The sequence below is a fragment of the Hyperoodon ampullatus genome (assembly GCF_949752795.1).
Source record: "Hyperoodon ampullatus genome assembly, chromosome: 5".
Taxonomy (NCBI): domain Eukaryota; kingdom Metazoa; phylum Chordata; class Mammalia; order Artiodactyla; family Ziphiidae; genus Hyperoodon; species Hyperoodon ampullatus.
The window spans coordinates 142,681,628-142,698,983 of NC_136918.1; positions in this window are offsets into that span (position 1 = coordinate 142,681,628).

A 17,356-nucleotide genomic window follows, 5' to 3' on the forward strand; every position below is an offset into this window, starting at 1 on the left:
CACACACATCAATGGAAATGGAGAACAGACTCGCAGAAATATGCTCAACTGATTCTGGACAAAGGGGAAAAGCAGCTCAGTGGAGGAAGGATGGTCTTTTCAACAAATGGTACTGGGGGAATTGGACATGCAGAGGCAGAAAAAAGAAAAAAAGGACTGTGACCTCACATCTCACACAAAGATTAATTCATAATGGATCAGAGACTTAAAACATAAAACAGTAAATTTTTTTTTAGAAAAACAGGAGAAAATCTTTGAGATCTAGAACTAGCCAGTTTTCAGACTTGTCACCAAAAGCATAGTTTATTAAAGGAAAATTGATAAATGGGACTTTACCAAAATTTAACATTTTTGCTCTACAGAAGATGCTGTTAAGAGGATGAACAGACAATGTAAAGACCAGGAGACATTTTTGCAAACCATGTAACCATATGCAGAATATGCAAAGAACTCTCAAAACCCAACAGTAAAAATGCAAACAAGCCAATTAGAAAATGGGCAAAAGACATGAATAGACATTTCATCAACAAAATCACTGGAATGGCAAATAAGCACATGAAAAGATGTCCAACATCATTAGTTGCCATGGAAACGCAAGTAGAAACCACAAGGACACCACTACACACCTTTCAGAATGGCAGGATGCCAGTGGGGATGAGGAGACTGGGACATCTGTGTTCGCTGGTAGGAGTGGAAATCCATTTGACAGTTTCTGATAAAACCAACATGGCCTATGACCCAGCAATGGCATTGGTGGGCGGCTATCCCAGAGAAATGGAAACTTACATCCACAAAAAACCTGTACACGACTACTGAGGGTAGCTTTATTCCTAATAGCCCAAACTGGAAACAACCCAGAGTCCCTCACTGGGTGACTGGTTAAACAATCTAATCTGTGGTCCATCCACAGCCTGGAATACTAATCAGCAACTAAAAACATGAAACTACCGACACACACACAACCGATCTTGATGAATCTCCAGAATGCTGCTGGGTGAAAAACGCCAATCCTCAAAGGTTACATGCCATATGATCCCATTCACACAACACTCCTGAAATGACAAAATTATTGAGAAGGGGACTAGAGCACTGGTTGGTGGGGGTAAAGGAGGGGGAGGGGTGGGAGGAAAGAGGGGGAGGCTATAAGGGGGCCCCGGAGGGCTCCTTGCGGGGCTGGACATTCTGTATCTGGACTGCATCAAGGTGACCATCCCTGCTGCCACCCGGTACTGGAGTTGTGCAAGATGGTACCACTGGGGGAAACTGGATGAAGGATACACGGATCTCTCTGTGTTCCTTCTTATAACCACCCGGGAACCTACAGTAATCTCATCAAAATCAGTGAAATCAAATCACTGTAGTTCAAAAGCAACTTCCGGCACAACGCGTGGGAATGGTCTGGATCCTGGTGGAGATAAAGCACATAGGACTTTTTTTTTTTTTTTTTTTTTTTTTTTTTTGCGGTACGTGGGCCTCTCACAGTTGTGGCCTCTCCTGTTGCGGAGCACAGGCTCTGGACAGGCAGGCTAAGCAGCCATGGCTCACAGGCCCAGCCGCTCCACAGCATGTGGGATCCTCCCGGACCAGGGCATGAACCCGTGTCCCCTGCATTGGCAGGCGGACTCTCAACCACTGCGCCACCAGGGAAGCCCCGCACATATGACTTTTATCGGACAACTGGATATCTGAATACCAACTGGATATCTGACCAGATTTTGACCATATTAAGGAACCAGTATTAAACGTTTTAGGTGGGTAACAGTATTGTGGTTATTTTTAGAGTCCTTCTCCTGTAGAGACACAGACTGAAATATTTACAAACGCAATGATGTGACCAGGGTTTGCCTCGAGGTCCTACCGGTGGGGAGTCCTGGACGGGGTGGAGGGGGCAGTCAGACCTGGGTGACAGCAGCTGAGCTGGTGATGGACAGGTGCGGTCGGCTGTTGCCTGCCTGTCCACTGTTTTGTGTGTTCATACTAAAGCTGTTTGTCAGTGGTGACGACACCCTCTTCCCAGGTCCTCCTCTTCCGCTGACTCTGAGTCCTGCCCCCAAAGCTGGCCTTGAACGCATGCCAAGTCCACTCAACAACTTTTTCTTCACCTCACTTGACCTCTGGGTCACGCCGGATGTGGCTGACCGCCCTCCTCTCCTCCACAGCCACTCCTCTCCCAACCAACGGCACTGAGCTGCTCTCTCCTGGTGCTCCGCCCCCCTGGGGAATCCTCCTCCGCCACCGGGTCGTTGTCTTGGCTCCCGTGGGCTCAGCACCACCAGCCCCTTCTCATCCCTCCTCGTGCTGGACCCTCTTCCCAGGCAGTCACATCTGCTTCTGTGGCTGCTGCTAATACCACGTGGATGCTGGTGGCTCTACTCAGGGTCCCACACGTACACCCAGCTCCCCGGCCGCACCTCCGCCTGGAAGCCAGCAGCAGCTCAATGCACCAAAAACAAACTCCGGGCCATTCCCAGCTTCCCTGCCTGGTGCTCCGAGGGCCACGGGAGGCCGAGTCTGGCTCTCAGGCAGGTGGTCAGGGACCAGGTCCCCTCCTACGGCTGCGAACGTTCATCACCCAGAACTTGGATGCAGGCAGACACCCTGCTGCCACCCTCAGCTCAGACGGCCCAGAAACCTCATTGGACTGTTGTCAGTTTCACACAGATTTTCTATAAAAACACAGTGCAGTTCTACAGATCACCTGCCACTGGTCAAACACCACCTGGAGAGGAAAGAGAGGGTAAGACAAGCCTCCCTCGTGTCCCAGCACAGACCAGCTCGATCCAGATTACCCGGGAAACAGGTCCTGGAAGGGGAACCATACACCAAACTTGGGACAGAACAGTCTTTACAACAACGATCGCTCAGATTCCAGGTCCTCAAAGTGCCTCCTGTAGGTGGTCGGACAGTGTTCCTCCTTCCGAGACAGGCTTGTTTCACTCAGCATCACGTCCTCAAGGGTCATCTACGTTGGCCTGTGTGTCGGAATGGCCCTCCTATTAAAGGCTAAATAATACCCCATCGTTATATACCTGTCGATAGACACTTGGGTCGCTTCCACGTTTTAACTACTGTGAATGAAGCCGCTACGAACAAGGGGCAAATACCTCTTCGGGTCTCTGCCTTCGACTCTTTTGGGTCTATACGCAGAAGTGGACTTACTGGATCATACAGTAATTCTACATTTAATTTTTGAGGAACCACCATACTGCTTTCCATGGCAGCTGCACCATCTTCCATTCCCTCCACACCCTCGCCAACGCTTATTATTTTCTGGGTTTTTTGACAGTAGCTGTCCTAGTGCATGCAAGGTGAAAAGGAATTTTTTTTTTCGCCTCGCCGCGTGGCACGTGGGATCTTAGTTCCCCAACCAGGGATTGAACCCTGCAGTGCCCCCTGCAGTGGAAGCAAGGAGTCTTAACCACTGGACCACCAGGGAAGTCCCGATAAGGATTATTTTTAAATGTGATCCGCAGAAGCTGGGGTTTAGAAAAAACAAACAGTTTTGAAACACTGGAAAATGAGAACTTCACAATTTTAAAAGACACGTAGCTTAAAATAACTCAAAGAAAAAGGCGTTTTCAAGAAGGTTGTTGATATAAGTATGAAACGAAGGTTATCGCTTGTTTGTTAATCTGGCTGGGCCTTCCCAGGCCGTCCCTGGCCTGCCTATGTGATGGAGGGGGACGGATAAAGGACAGAGGTGAGGAAGGTTGAGGTCCTGCAAGTTTGCTATTGGCTCAGATGACTTAGCAGTCCCTCCTTGTCAGTGACCAAAGCAGTGGTCTCAACAGAAATATAAGGTAAGCCACACATGGAATACTTTCTAGGTCTTTAGTTTTGAAATAATTACAGGAAGTTTCAAAAATAGCACAGGGAGGTCCCCTGAACCCTTCAGTCTTCTCCAAGGGTTATATCTTACGTAACTATGCATATCACATACATAGTTTGAGAGCGTAACTGCAGCACACTCTCAAAACCAGGATATTGACCTTGGCACTGTGCGTGTGCACGTAATTCTATGTCTTCTCATCACAGGTGTAGGCTCATGGGACCACCTCCACAACCCAGATTCAGGAATGTTCTATCACTGAAAAGACCTCACTCATATGCCCCTTTATAGCCACACCCTGTCCCCTGACCATCCCTAACCCCTAGCAACCACTAATCTGTTCTCTAATTCTACAAATTTTATCATTTCAAGAGTGTCATATAAATGGAACCACACAGTATGTGGCCTTTTGAGATTGGCTTGTTTTCTTCACTCAGCATAATGTCCCTGGGTTGTTACATGTATCAGTAGTTCATCCCTTTTACTGCTTCTCACTCCATGATGTGAGTTTAACCACTCACTTACTGAAGGAGCCTTGGTTTTGTCCCCATTTTTTGCTATTACAAATAAAGTTGCTATGAACAATTGTGCACAGGTATTTTTGGACATAAATTGACATTTCTCTGGGATAAATGCCCAAGAATGTAATTACTGGGTCCTGTGTTAGGTGGATGTTTAGTTTTTAAAGAAACTGCCCCACTGCCAACGTCTGAAAGATCCAGTTTCTTGGCGTCCTTGGCAGCATTTGGTGTCACCGTGTTTTATTTTAGCCATTCTCACACGTGTGCAGTGGTATCTCGTTGTGGTTTTAATTTGCAGTTCCCTCATGGCAAATGACATTGCGCACCTTTTCCTGTGCTTATGTGCCATTTGTAAATCCTCTTCGGTAAATGTCTCTTCGTGTCTTTTGCTCATTTTCCAGTTGGCCCCTTCCTGTCCCACTGCCCTTCAGGTCTGACACTGGCTGCGTGGGCCTTCCTCCCACTGTCACCTGGGATTCGTCTGTCCTCTTGGGTGTGGAGCTCTTGTTTCCTGAGCCCTCGTTGCTTCCGTTTTCTTGGTTTATTCCTTTGATCTGGGGAGCACATTTTCCAGTAGTTTCCTTAGAATGGTGCCCGGGAGGTAAATCTCGTGAGAGGACTTGCCTGTCTGCAAATGTCTTTACTCCAAACTCACGGGCCAGCTGGTTTGCCTGGTCCACGGTGGTTTTCCTGCGGAAGGTTGAAAGTGAGGCTCCATCGTCCTCAGCTTCCAATGCTCCAGCTGAGGAGTCTGATGACTTTCCAGCAGGCAAACCCTCTGTATGGGACTCCCTCCCCCCAGATCTCTTAGTCTGTTTTAGCTCCAGGGCCCTGAAGTCTCACGGTCTGCCTTGGTGCTGAGCTCGGGCTGGCCCTTTCAGCCTGGCTCTCCTGTCCTGCAGTCCTCAGATTTTCTCGTGTTATTTCTTTTATAATTTCTTCTGTTTCCTCTTTCTGAACCTTTTAGTTTCATCCAAGATGACATCTGTTTTTCTGATTTTCACATCTGGTTCTTTAGGAGGGATTTCTGAGCAAAGGGGGCAAGAGAGGTTTGCATTCTGCTGTCTCAGAAATGGAAACTGAGCTAGCATTGGCCTTCTCAGGCTGATGAGAGCTCTAACGGGCAATCATCTTTTGCTTAACAAAAAAAAAAAAAAAAGAGAGGGGAATGTGAGGCCTGATTCTTACTTAATAGGCCTTGTGAGACATACAAGATATTTTAAAACTAGGCACCCTGGGAGCTTTGGTGGTGAAAAGATCCTCACACGTTCTCAGCATAAGGGCGAGAGCACAGTGGAAAGAGAAACCACAGAGAACAAAGTCCAGAGAAGTCAGATGTGTGGGACAAAGGGGCCCAGAGGGATGGGGCGGAGGGGGCGGGTGGCATGGAAGCAATGGATCACTGAACAGAATTGAAGCGGCTTGGTCAGAACAGATTTTGTAAACCTCTTGACTAATATGGCACCAAATTGCACTTCTCTTTTTGGTCACAATAAAAGGCAAACTTACTATAACTAATTAGCATATATATTCTTAAGCTTACAAAAAGCCAAAGGCCTTGAGTTACAAAACACTGGGAACCCTCCTTCCCCAAGACAGACTCTCTGTCCAGCAGGTAGGGTCCCATCCCCCCGACAGCGAGCAGCGAGTAGCGAGTGACAGTTCTGGCACATCATCCCCTGCAGGCCCTACACACGAATCATGATCTAGGGACACTCGAATTATAACATTTGCCTCTGGCCTCATCATGGTGGAGGGCCATTTACTGAGGGTTTTCTGATGGTACCTGCGATATTTCAGCGCTTAAGCTGGAGAAGGAGATGGTGCTCAACATTGAAAACAAGTCAAACAGAGCCCTAACATCCAGCACCTCTCAGGTAAAGAAAGCCGTCATCTCTGGGAAGCCCATGCTTCAATTTTCTGTAAGTTTGCAGAAACATGACCCCACAGGCTCTGGGAGACTCCAGCGGAGCATCCAGCGTTGGGCTTCCTCAGATGCTATTAGGATGAGAGGCTTCAACTGGGCCCCCACTGTGACCCTGAGCTGTCCCCTGCCCCGTGACAGCGAAAGGTTCCTCACCACCCCAAACCATCCATGACCAGCCTCCCAGCTTCCCCGACCTCTTCCTCTTGTTTCCTCCTCCAGAAACTCCCTCCACCTGCCAAACTCCTACCTAACCTTTAAAACCTAATCCAAATGGCCCCTCCTCTCCAAAGCCCTCTTGGCCACACCTGTCACTCACCACACAGGCACACGGGCAGCCACGTCTCCCCGGGAGGCCCCACCCCACCTGCACCTCCCTTATTACACACCTGTCTCTGCTGCAGAGTTACACCCTGGATTATTCACACCAGCCTTCAACAGAGCTCACTCGTGAAAACAAAAAAGTTTTAACTGTGGCTCTAATGCCGCACTTCTGTCTCCTTTCATTGCAAAAATCCTGGGAAGGACTCCGGCGGCTTCTCTCTTGAATGGGAAGAACTGCCCTCACGGCTCCCCCAAAGCCCTCCACTGTGGACTGCATCCCCTTCATCCCCTAGGCAGCATTCAAGCCCTCCCCCTGGAAACCCTTTCCTGCGAGGTCTCCTGGTCTTTCCATCCCAACCGCTGCTCCTCCCGAGGCCCCTCTGTGCTCCCATCTCGAGCCACCACAGTGGGGCAGCCTGGGGCAGCCCAGGCCGGCTCTTGGGTCCTTTCTCCATCCGGACCCAGCATTTACCCGCCATCACCTCCCATGCCCGAGTCCACCCAGGCCCCTGAGCCCACCTGACACATGGTTCCATGAGCGACCTCTTTGTCAACAGTCCCACAAAAGTGTTTTACAAAATGCTATTTCCTGCCCTTCAGCTGACAGTGTACGCTGCTCAGCCTTACTTTAAACAGCTGCAAGGGACGTAATCTCCAGCATATTATGAATATTAACTTCTTGAAATAAAACTGCGATGTGGCTCTTCTGAACACATCTATTGGAATCGAAACACCACAGCGTGATACCCACTGCCATCCGGTCACAAGGCGTGTGGACAAGCTCCTCTTCATCTGTCAGGAGGCTCACGGCACTTCTGTCTTTACCATCGCCTGTTTCCATCACCACAGATGTTAAACCCAATGTGTTATGTTTGTGCTTGAAATGACTATTCATCACCTTTTATGCATATAGATCAAATTAGTCTTGATTTCCTATGACCATGAGTTTGTGCTAATTTCTCCCGGACTATGCTATCATTCCAATAACTGGGACACCACTGATCAAAATGGAAATACTGCCCACACTGGTAAACAGTCACCTAGCACAGAAGCTGGGTTTAATGAGATAAATAGGACTTTTCCGCCAATGCAGTCACGTATCATGGAATTCGATTCAACTCTGTTCCTACCCTTCGTTTTTACAGATGTGAGTGCAGGAAACCCTGCTCCCACAGACAAGTAGTTGTGACGGAAGAGCTTTGTTATAGTCGCCACTTAGCAACGACCACCTGCCGAGGTCTCCCATGCACCGTGATAGCCACATATTTGTGAGCTGACCACAGCCCACACCAAGACTGGGGCTGGGGGTCGCCATTTTCTGGACAGTGGGAGGGACCCTTCCTTAGGAAGGGAGCACTTAAGGAAGGTGATGACCAGGACCATGGGCCCTGGGCAAGGGTTTCTCCCACCCGAGGGGCAGTTTGAAGATGCTGCTGGTCTACCAGGTCCTGATTCTCTGACCACCCCTCAACCTGCACACCTGTCACCTGCACCTCAGTGAATGGCACCTCCTGCCACCCCCTGTACATTCCCCACTCAAACCAGCAGCAAGGCCTGCCTCGCTCTAGAAATACCCTTTGTCCTGTCACCTCATTTCCCCTCTGCCCCCACCCTGTTTCTAGGGGAACCTTGTTGGGCAGCCACGGGGTCCTCTCTAAAAAGACACAGATCCTTTGGACCCCTGCCCCAAACCCCAGTGGTGTCTGCTTGGCTCTCAGGGTAAACTCTGAGTAGAGTACAGCCTGTGCCACCCTCCTGTGCTGCCCCAACTTGGCCACACAAAGCTTGCTGCCACCCCAGGGCCTTTGCACTTGCCACGTCTGGCTGTGACACCCTCACCCCAGATCTCCACTGAGGGCCTCGCAGCACTGGTTTCCATTGGAATGTCACCTTCTCAGACAGACCTTCCTGGTCCCCACTGCCCAAGTGTGCCTACCCCTGCCCATCCCCCGCCTCCACCTGTCACCCTTCCTGCCTTCTTCTACATGCTCTAACCACTGTCCACCTCCCTCCCTCCCTCCAGAGCAGGGCCTTCTCTCTCGCCCTCTGCAGCGCCCGGCACATGACAGCTGCTGGGTGGATGGCCAATGAACACGCGCACGCGTGAACCATGTGAGATGAAAGACAGGTATTGTCATACATCACAACTGGGGAAAGGAGGCTGAGAAAGCATTTGAGTCCTTGCCCACAATCTCAGCCTCTCAAATCACATGTGCAAGAAGCAGCTGCCTTCAATCTCCCTTAAATCTGCAAAATGAATGGGAGAAGTGTTTTTCCCCTGGCCTTCTACACAGACGATATCAAAAGAATGATATATGAGAGGTATATGCCAAGCTAACGGAGTTCTTTCTCAAATATAATTGTTCCCAGAAAAGCTATTAGCCTTGTAATTGGGGGTGATTTTTAAATTTATTTATTGGTCTTCTGGAAAAAATAACCATTCCTTCTGCTTGCAAAATCGAACATATTGTATTCTCTGTTGGCAGCTTTTTTGCAAAAATATGAATCAAAGATATAGGAGAAAAAAACTTCATACAGGATAAATCTTACTATCTTTCCCTTTCAAAATTCAAACTATAGTCCTATTTCTTAACCATTCACCATAAGGCAGTGATGTCAAGAAAATCCAGAGGAGCAGAGTGGAGCCATGAAAATGCGGAAAACGTGAAAATGTCCAGGTTTGAAACAAAATACGGTGGTGTTTTGTGTGTACTGGGAGGGGGAGGCTAACTTATAAAAACAAAGTGTCTACATCATTACACTCTCCAGGGAGAGTTCTCACCGTTGCCTTTGAATATCTGTCACAAAACCACTTGCTCATTTACTTTTCGTCCTTAAAAATACGTCCAGGAACAAGCTGGGTTTCTCCAAATTTATCTGGTGAGTCCAGATTCTATGAGAGTGACTTAAGCAAACATGGTTTTTGTGGGTTGGCCGCTTAAATATGTACACGGGTCCACGTGTCTCTGATCACACACTTGTTTCTACCATTTTAATCTACCCTTGGTGGGGCAGGGGGGCAATTTCTGAGCTTTTGTGGAAAAAAAAAGAAATCTCATCTACTACCTTAAGAGCTGAATAGAGATGAACACATAACAACTATAGCTATCAGCACGGTGGATATTTCCATAATGCGTTTTCACTTGTCTTCTCAAAGCTGACCTTCATCGGGAATACCCGTCCCCTCGCCAGAGGCCACATGGCCGGCTGGTCCACCTGTCCGCGCCAGGGCGGGGCCAGCGCGCCGTTTTCCAGCACAGCCACCCACCCCGAGGGCGGGCACATGTCACCTGTCCACGGATTTCACTACCTTTCCTGTGCCACCCAAGGGTTTACACAAACAGGATGCAGGGTGCTCGGGGCGGGGCGGCGGCGGGGGGAGGCTGGGCAGACCCGTCGCCCGAATCCTGGGGTCTGCCTTGCTAACCGCAGGAGCTGGGGGTCCAGGGACCCTCCCTATTCGCCCCCGCGGGCTGGGCCCAGGACGGGAGAGAGTGACATCACGAGGCACCGTCGGCGACGAGGGCGCCCGGGGGCGGGACCGCGGGCCGGGGGCCGGGGGCGGAGGACCCCCAGCGCCGCGCCAACGGGCGAGCGCGGCCCCGGCCCCGCGCCCCGAGCGGGCGGGCCGGGGGGAGCGGGCGGCGGGGCCCGCGGCGGGGCCGGCGGCGGGCGGGCTGGCGGCGCGCAGGGCGATCCCGGAGCGGCTCCGGGAAATCCAGCCGGGTTTTGACTCCGATCGCCCACGGTGCCCGCAGCCGGCGAATGTAACAAAGAACAGGCGGCATGGCGGCTGGACCGGGGCGGGCGGCGGGCCGGGCGGGGCCGGGGGCGGCGGGCCGGGCGGGGGCGCGCGGGGGCGGCGGGCCGGGCAGGGCCGGGGCGGCGCGTGCGGGGGCGGGCGGCGGGCGCGGGGCCCGGGCTTTACCTGCCTTTGGAATGTGCAGAGCGGGATCGGATCCGGACTCCGGGTTGCGATCCGCTCCGGAAACTACGCAGCACCGGAAGCCGGGGGGCGGTGGCGGGGTATTGTGGGAGTTGTAGTTCTCCCGGGGCGCGGGCGGCGTGGACGCGAGAGTGTGGGAACGGACGGCCTGGACGGGAGAGCTGGGGATGGGCGGTGTGGCCGCGGAGCGGGCGGCCTGGCTTGGGGAGCAGGCGAGCGGGCAGCGTGGACGGGAGAGCCTGGGAGTGGGCGGCGTGGACACGGAGCGGGCGGCGTGGACGGGAGAGCCTGGGAGTGGGCGGCGTGGACACGGAGCGGGCGGCGTGGACGGGGAGGCGGAGGAGCGAGCGGTGTGGACGGGAAGCAGGCGGCGTGAACGCGGAGCGGACGGCCTGGGCGCGGAGGCGGGCAGTGTGGACGGGGGACGGGGGAGCGGGCGGCATGGACCAGCGAGCAGCAGGGCGCGGGTCGTGTGGACGGAGGAGAAGGTGGCACAGACCAGTGGAGCGGGAGCGGCTGCGGTGGACGCGGCAGCGGGGTTGCGGACCGCGTGGACGAGGGGGAGCCGGAGCGGTGTAGACAGGACTGTGGCAGGGCTTGGGCGGCGTGCACAGGGCAGCGGCGAGGCGTGGACGGGGCGCGCGGTGAGCGAGTGGCGTGGATCCGGATCGGCGGGGAGAAGCGGGGCGGGTTCCGGCTGCCCTCTCCCCGAGACTGGAGGGAGCGTCAGACGGCCACGCGCGGCCCCTTACCCGGTGGCGCAGCCGGATCCCGCCACCGCCGGCAGCTTTGCGCTGGCAGCTCGCGCAGGCCCCCTACCCACACCCAGTACCTTTCTTCTGATGGCTCCGTCGAGCCTGAATTCCCTGGAGGGGGCTGGGAGGGTTAGGTGAGAGCGGGGTCGAACTTTTCTTTAAAACAGTTCTAAGATTTGCTGCCCAAGCATAATGATTTCTGAATCTAGCCCATGGACTGCTGCCATTCTTGGTCATCTTCCTGTCCACTCGGTGAATGCTTGGAAGCCCTTGCTCTGCCCCCCATGAATCAGAGCAGCTCGCTGGTGAGCGGAGACGGGGCATTTCAATCCAGGCCCAGTGAGTCCCTGAAGTCCCCGCTGTAACCACTACCCCACACTGCTCTGTGCAAAGTTTGCACACGGACCCAGGCTGCGAAATTGAGGCCAGACAGCTCCCTGGCACTGAGTGTTTCTGCCCCTCCCTCCACCCCAAGCTTGGGGGCTGGTGTGGCCTCCTGACCCCCACCAGTCACAAAGTATTAGAAATAGAAGGGACCAGAGGGATGGCTTATCTAGTCCTGGCCTCTCATATTCAGAGATGTACGCCGTCTTGTTCATTTCTGCCTGGCAAAAACCTTCGTTAACAAAGTCAAAGAGAGGGAACGAACTGAGGGAAATGATTTGAAATTGATATTAGAAAGGGCTCGTTCCCCTCATATATGTAAAGCTCTTAAGAACCATTAAGAAAATGATAAAGAACCCAACAGAAAAATGAACAGTCTATGGACAGTGCACAGAAAATGCAATGGCTCCTAAGCATAGGAGGTGCAAGTCAACTATATTGTTGCAACCATGTATGTAAGCAAAATCACAGTGAGATCATTTTTATCAATTACATTAGCAAAGAATTTTCAAAGTTGAATAGCATGATTTTGGAGAGACTGTGGAAAAACAAATGTTCTCATCCTTTCCGGGTGGGAGATTTAACGGGTACAACCTCCATCCAGGCCATTTGTTAATATCCACAGAAATTCTAGATGCACATAGCCTTTAGCCCAGCAGTCCCACCTGCAGGAATTTATCCTTCAGCCAGACTCACTTGTATGAATTGGTATGTGTTTGAGGTTGATCTTTTTGGCTTGTGGGTCCTCAGTTCCCTGACCAGGGATTGAACCTGCTCCCTCGGCAGTGAAAGTGCAGGGTCCTAACCACTGGACCGCCAGGGAAGTCCCGAGGTTGATTTTAAGTACCCAGCAGCAGGGCACATCCTCAGGGAGTGGGGAGGGAGCCTGCGGAGTGTGGAGTGCTGCCGGGGCTCATTTCGCCACCCCACCATGCTTGATGTTCTGCTGTGGCTTCCCAGTGGCACTCACGGTAGGTCTGCACCACAGCCTCCTACACCTAGATCACCTCACCTGTGTCCCCTCACCTCCACCCTGCTAGTGCCCCTCCCCCCCTCCAGCGGTGAAATCCCAGCCCCCTGCCAGGCTTCTGTTCCTCCAACACATTCCCACGATCTGCACTCATTCCCACTATCTTGGAACACGTTCCCAGGTTCTCCACCACCATCTCCCCGTCATTCAGGTCTTTGCCCAAATGTGTCCCAACTCCCAAGAGCCCCAAACTGACCACGACAGCTAATGTGCTCCCCGCACCTACACACCCACCCCTCTGGTGACATCACTCACAATTCTCATCCCAGATGGCTGATTCTCTGGTCTTTGCACACTAAGTATCTACTGGCATATAGGCACAAAAGCAGGTCGTTTATAGAAAAAAGGGTCAGGTCAGAGCAAGAGTGGAAAAGCAGACAAGACCTCAACCCCGCTAAAGCCATTTCTCATAGCAATGCATGCAGCCCAGAGCTGGGTCCACATTCCCCAAGGTCATTGCATCTTCAAAAGAAATCTCAGCCTGTTCATTATATTCTGTCTGTGAGGGCTGGAAATAATTCCTTTTAAGGCAGATTTGTAGCCAAAATTCTAAAGTTTAAAAAAAAAAAGGTTTGTTGCTGAAAGTGTCAAATTCTCATTGTTAACAATTAATGCAACAGGCCTTCACTGAATTCCAGGCAGAAAAAAAGGAAAACCACCTATAAAGGATGTCATGGAGGCAGTCGGGGAAATGTGAATATAGACTGTGATACTAGGTAATAGTATTGCATTGATGTTAGATTGAAATTTTTAAACATTAATGTTAAACTTCCCAGACATGATCATTGCATTGAATTACGACATGAAGATGCCTGTGTTCTTAGAAAAAGCCTTCTGAAGAATTTAGGGTGAAACATGATGTCCTCAAACAATAATTGATCGACTGACCGATAGATGCTGGATAGAGCAAATGCAGCAAAACTGGGGAATCTAGGTGAAGGGTATGTAGGTTATTCTGTAGGTTTGGAATTTTTAAAAATAAATCGGCCATCCAGCAAGTCCACCCAGATTCCTAGAGTGTCAGTGCAGAGTGGACCACCGGTCACACAGGAAGCAGCAGTTCAGTCCCAGGCCCCAGGATACCTTAATCCCAAACCAGTCGCAGCACCATCGCCACCTGCCACGTCCAGAGCAGAGAATCCAGGGTCTGAGCCCCGCTAACACTGGGGCTTTGCGTGGGCAGACTCTTCCTCTGAAATGCAGAGCTGTGTGTCAGTCTCGGCCCTCAAGTGACCACTCCACAACCGAAAGGACAGGCAGGGTCAGGGCAGCTGAGAGGAAGGGTGGGGGGATGGTGAGGGGCTGGGGTGGGTACCAGTTTTCTAAGTGCCGGGTGCTTGGGCAGAGCAGTGGGATGAAACTGACGGAAACAGGGAAGCTGATGACCAGGAGACGTGAGGCCTGCAGGGCTGGTGCAGGACGCTGTCTGTGCACCCCTCCCGGCCCCTGCCCCGTCCCCACCCAGTAACCGTGGAGGAGCCCACGCCAGCCTGGATGCCAGCCACCACAGACCCCCACCTGACATATGCCCCTCTGACCCCGTGCAGGTGTCCACTGTGCACCCACCCTCGGGCAACTGCTGGGATGGGGCGATGACAACAGGGGCGATGGATGGATAAAGGCTTCACGCCCCAAGGGGACAGCACTCCTCATAAGGTCCCTGGGGATCACACAGGGTCACGTGACAACTGGGGGACCCAGGCCAAGCAGACCCTGACTGGCTGCACCTACAATTCACCAGAACCCAAAAGTTCACGGGAGAGGTGGACGGTCTAGTCAATGATTTTCGCCCCAGGCCTAAAGCAGGTGCTAAGTGACTCACAAATCACCTAAGAAGAATGTTAGGAGGACAGCTCCTGGTTTAGCCAGCTGACCAGGTGGCGCCTGACTAAAGAAAGACCAGGATTCTGGCGCCTCAGAGAAACCGCTGGACTTTGGGGACAGCGCAGGACTCAGCAAAAACGACTCAATGTTTCGTGTTGCACGGGCACGTTTATTTCCTTCAAAGACCGTTCGTGTTCCCGCCACACCTTCCCCGCATGAACCCAACTGCACAGGGCTGGCGCAGGACTGCAGTCTGTTTTTAAAGTGCTTCCCAGGGATACAATCATTGTCGGGTAAAGTCATCACCACACTTGGTCATCAAGCCAAACCTCTCCACATACCTGGAAAACCTCTTCTTTTCGTCTTAAAAAAAAAAAATTGTAGCTTTGATACGATATTGAGGGGGAAAAAAAACTACAAGCCTAAATTATAAACGGCACATCACTGACCAGTTGGCAGCTGGGTGAATGGGGCAGTTTGTTGTATTTCAAATGCCTCCTCATCCAGAAGGTAGGAATGCCCCCCCCAAAAAAGGAACCAGAGGGGTGTAACCTGAGTTTGCTTCGCAGGATGAGCAGGGCTGGCGTCCCTGTGCCGCTTGCTTTGGTCATCACGCCTTCGCAGGTTTGGGGCAGCAGAGGCAGGGCCTGGCGCCAGGGTCTAGGCCGGCGCTGAGACCTGTTTTTCATCTGATGGAGTTAAATGTTCTGACTTCGAACATCCGCCAACTTACACTGTCAGGTTTCAAGAGAGCCGAGATGGTTACTCAGAAAACATTTGAATTGAGTGGCAGCAGCGTAAAGTAATCTTTCCCTTTCTGTTCAAGAAGAAAATCTGCAATATTCTTCTATAGGTGTGGCCAGTGAAACAATCTAACATCTGGACAGGCACCCAGCTTGTGACTGGTTGGCAGCGGCAGGCCAGGTAGCCCTCCCTAGGAATCCAGGGCCGCTTGTGAACTTAAACTTGCGACCTGATTTAAATAAAGTGCTCAGTCTAAACCTTCTTCCTCACAGCAGGTTTTCAACTGGAACGATGAGATGGGTACTTCTGTTGATGCTACATGAAAACATACACGCACACCTAAAGGTCCATTTCATTCCTCTGCAAAGAACACAGGCTCGTCCTTAAACAAATCCAAGGGAATTGTTGACAGCTCATTAAAACCAACGTGACCAGCTGGTTCCAGACATACAGACGCACATGGACATTAGTGCTCGCGAGAAACTGCTTTCAAAACACCACTCTGCAAAGATTTCATCAAGGCAAAACAAAGACAAAAACAAAAGCCCTCAAAACACTCCAGCATGTGGAAAAGGTAAGGGAATAAGGTGACTTACAAATGAGTAGGTTTTGCATTTGGTGTATAATCTAGATTGATGTTTGGCCTTAATGACATTTACTTTGACATAAATATCCTACACCATTAAAAAACAGATCTGGATAAACAGCTTGGAAAGGAAACATTCACAGCATCGATACAGCCCCTGTTCTCATGGTGCGACCCTGACCCTACGCTTCTTTTTTCCCATCCTATTCCCTGCTACGTTAGTGTCCTCCGTAACTTCAGAAAAAGCCAGTTGATGGTGACTATGTGTGTGTGTCTGGAGGGTAAGCTCTGGGGTTGACTCAGATGTACAGGGTTCTTGATGTGCATCCAACAGACACCAAGAAACATGCATCTCCCAGCAACACTGTCCCCCTCATGTTAATCCACGCGCTTCTCACACACAGGGTGGACGCAGCCCACCTGACACATTCCCAGGACCCTGAAGAGGTTTCAAGTCACGAGGAAGCTGAGAAAGCAGAGCCCCGGATAAAGGTATGAAGCAGTGAACAGAATGCTCATGGGGTCATTCAGGAATGGGAATAGCTAAGACTTTTTTTAGAGCGAGAAAGTTGAATCTAAAACTCTTGACACCTTCACGCTTGAATATATCGAGTCCATCTGAATTTCCAAATCAAAACCAAATTGTACTTCTGATCAGTGCCTGAAATTCGACACACAATATCCTTAGAATTAATTTTGGAATGTCACAGTTTCCCTCGACCACATGAGAGAGAACAGTAATCCTTCAAGTAGAAGAGAACATTAATGAGACCATCAGTTCCAAAAAGACTAGTAGCGATTACTAGCCTATGGGGACTAACTTGCTGTGAACATACTATATTTTGGAATACCAGGTGCTAATTTACAGTGATTACAATTGGAGTATAATCTTTAAAAGCAAACTATGCTGAAAAAGTCATTCAGTTACTTGATAATTCTTGGGAAACCTAAGAATTTTAAATGTGCATTTTATAATAAAATTCTTAATGTAGTTTCTAATCTCTCCCTCAAAAAAAAGGAGAGGAAAAAAATTCTATAATTTTGATTTTTATAAAGGTTTTTGCTCATCCATGGCTCTCTTACTCCTGAAGTATATGTTTAAGGATTCACAAAAGCAGCTATAGGAAGGAACTCACCCAATTTCATATCTGTGACAGAAGCCAAGTGTTCATTGTAGCCTTTAAATCTTATTGGAGGCAAATGAAACTTACTCAAAACCTTTCACCCTGATGACAAGTGCTTTTTAATAAGCATGTCTCCTAAAAGTGTTTCATTGAGAAGGAGTGGACAATGTGAAAATTGTGAACCCAGGGTAACGGCGTACAGATGAGGAAAGTGGTTTGGAAGACACGTAGGGATATTAACATCGTGTGCCAAACTGACTGTTTTTTCCACTGGAAATCAAAACGAGGGCATCCCAAGAGCTGCTAAACACAGCGGAATTCTGAAGAGCTCACAGAAGAAATGAGATGCACGTTTGGCTCATTTG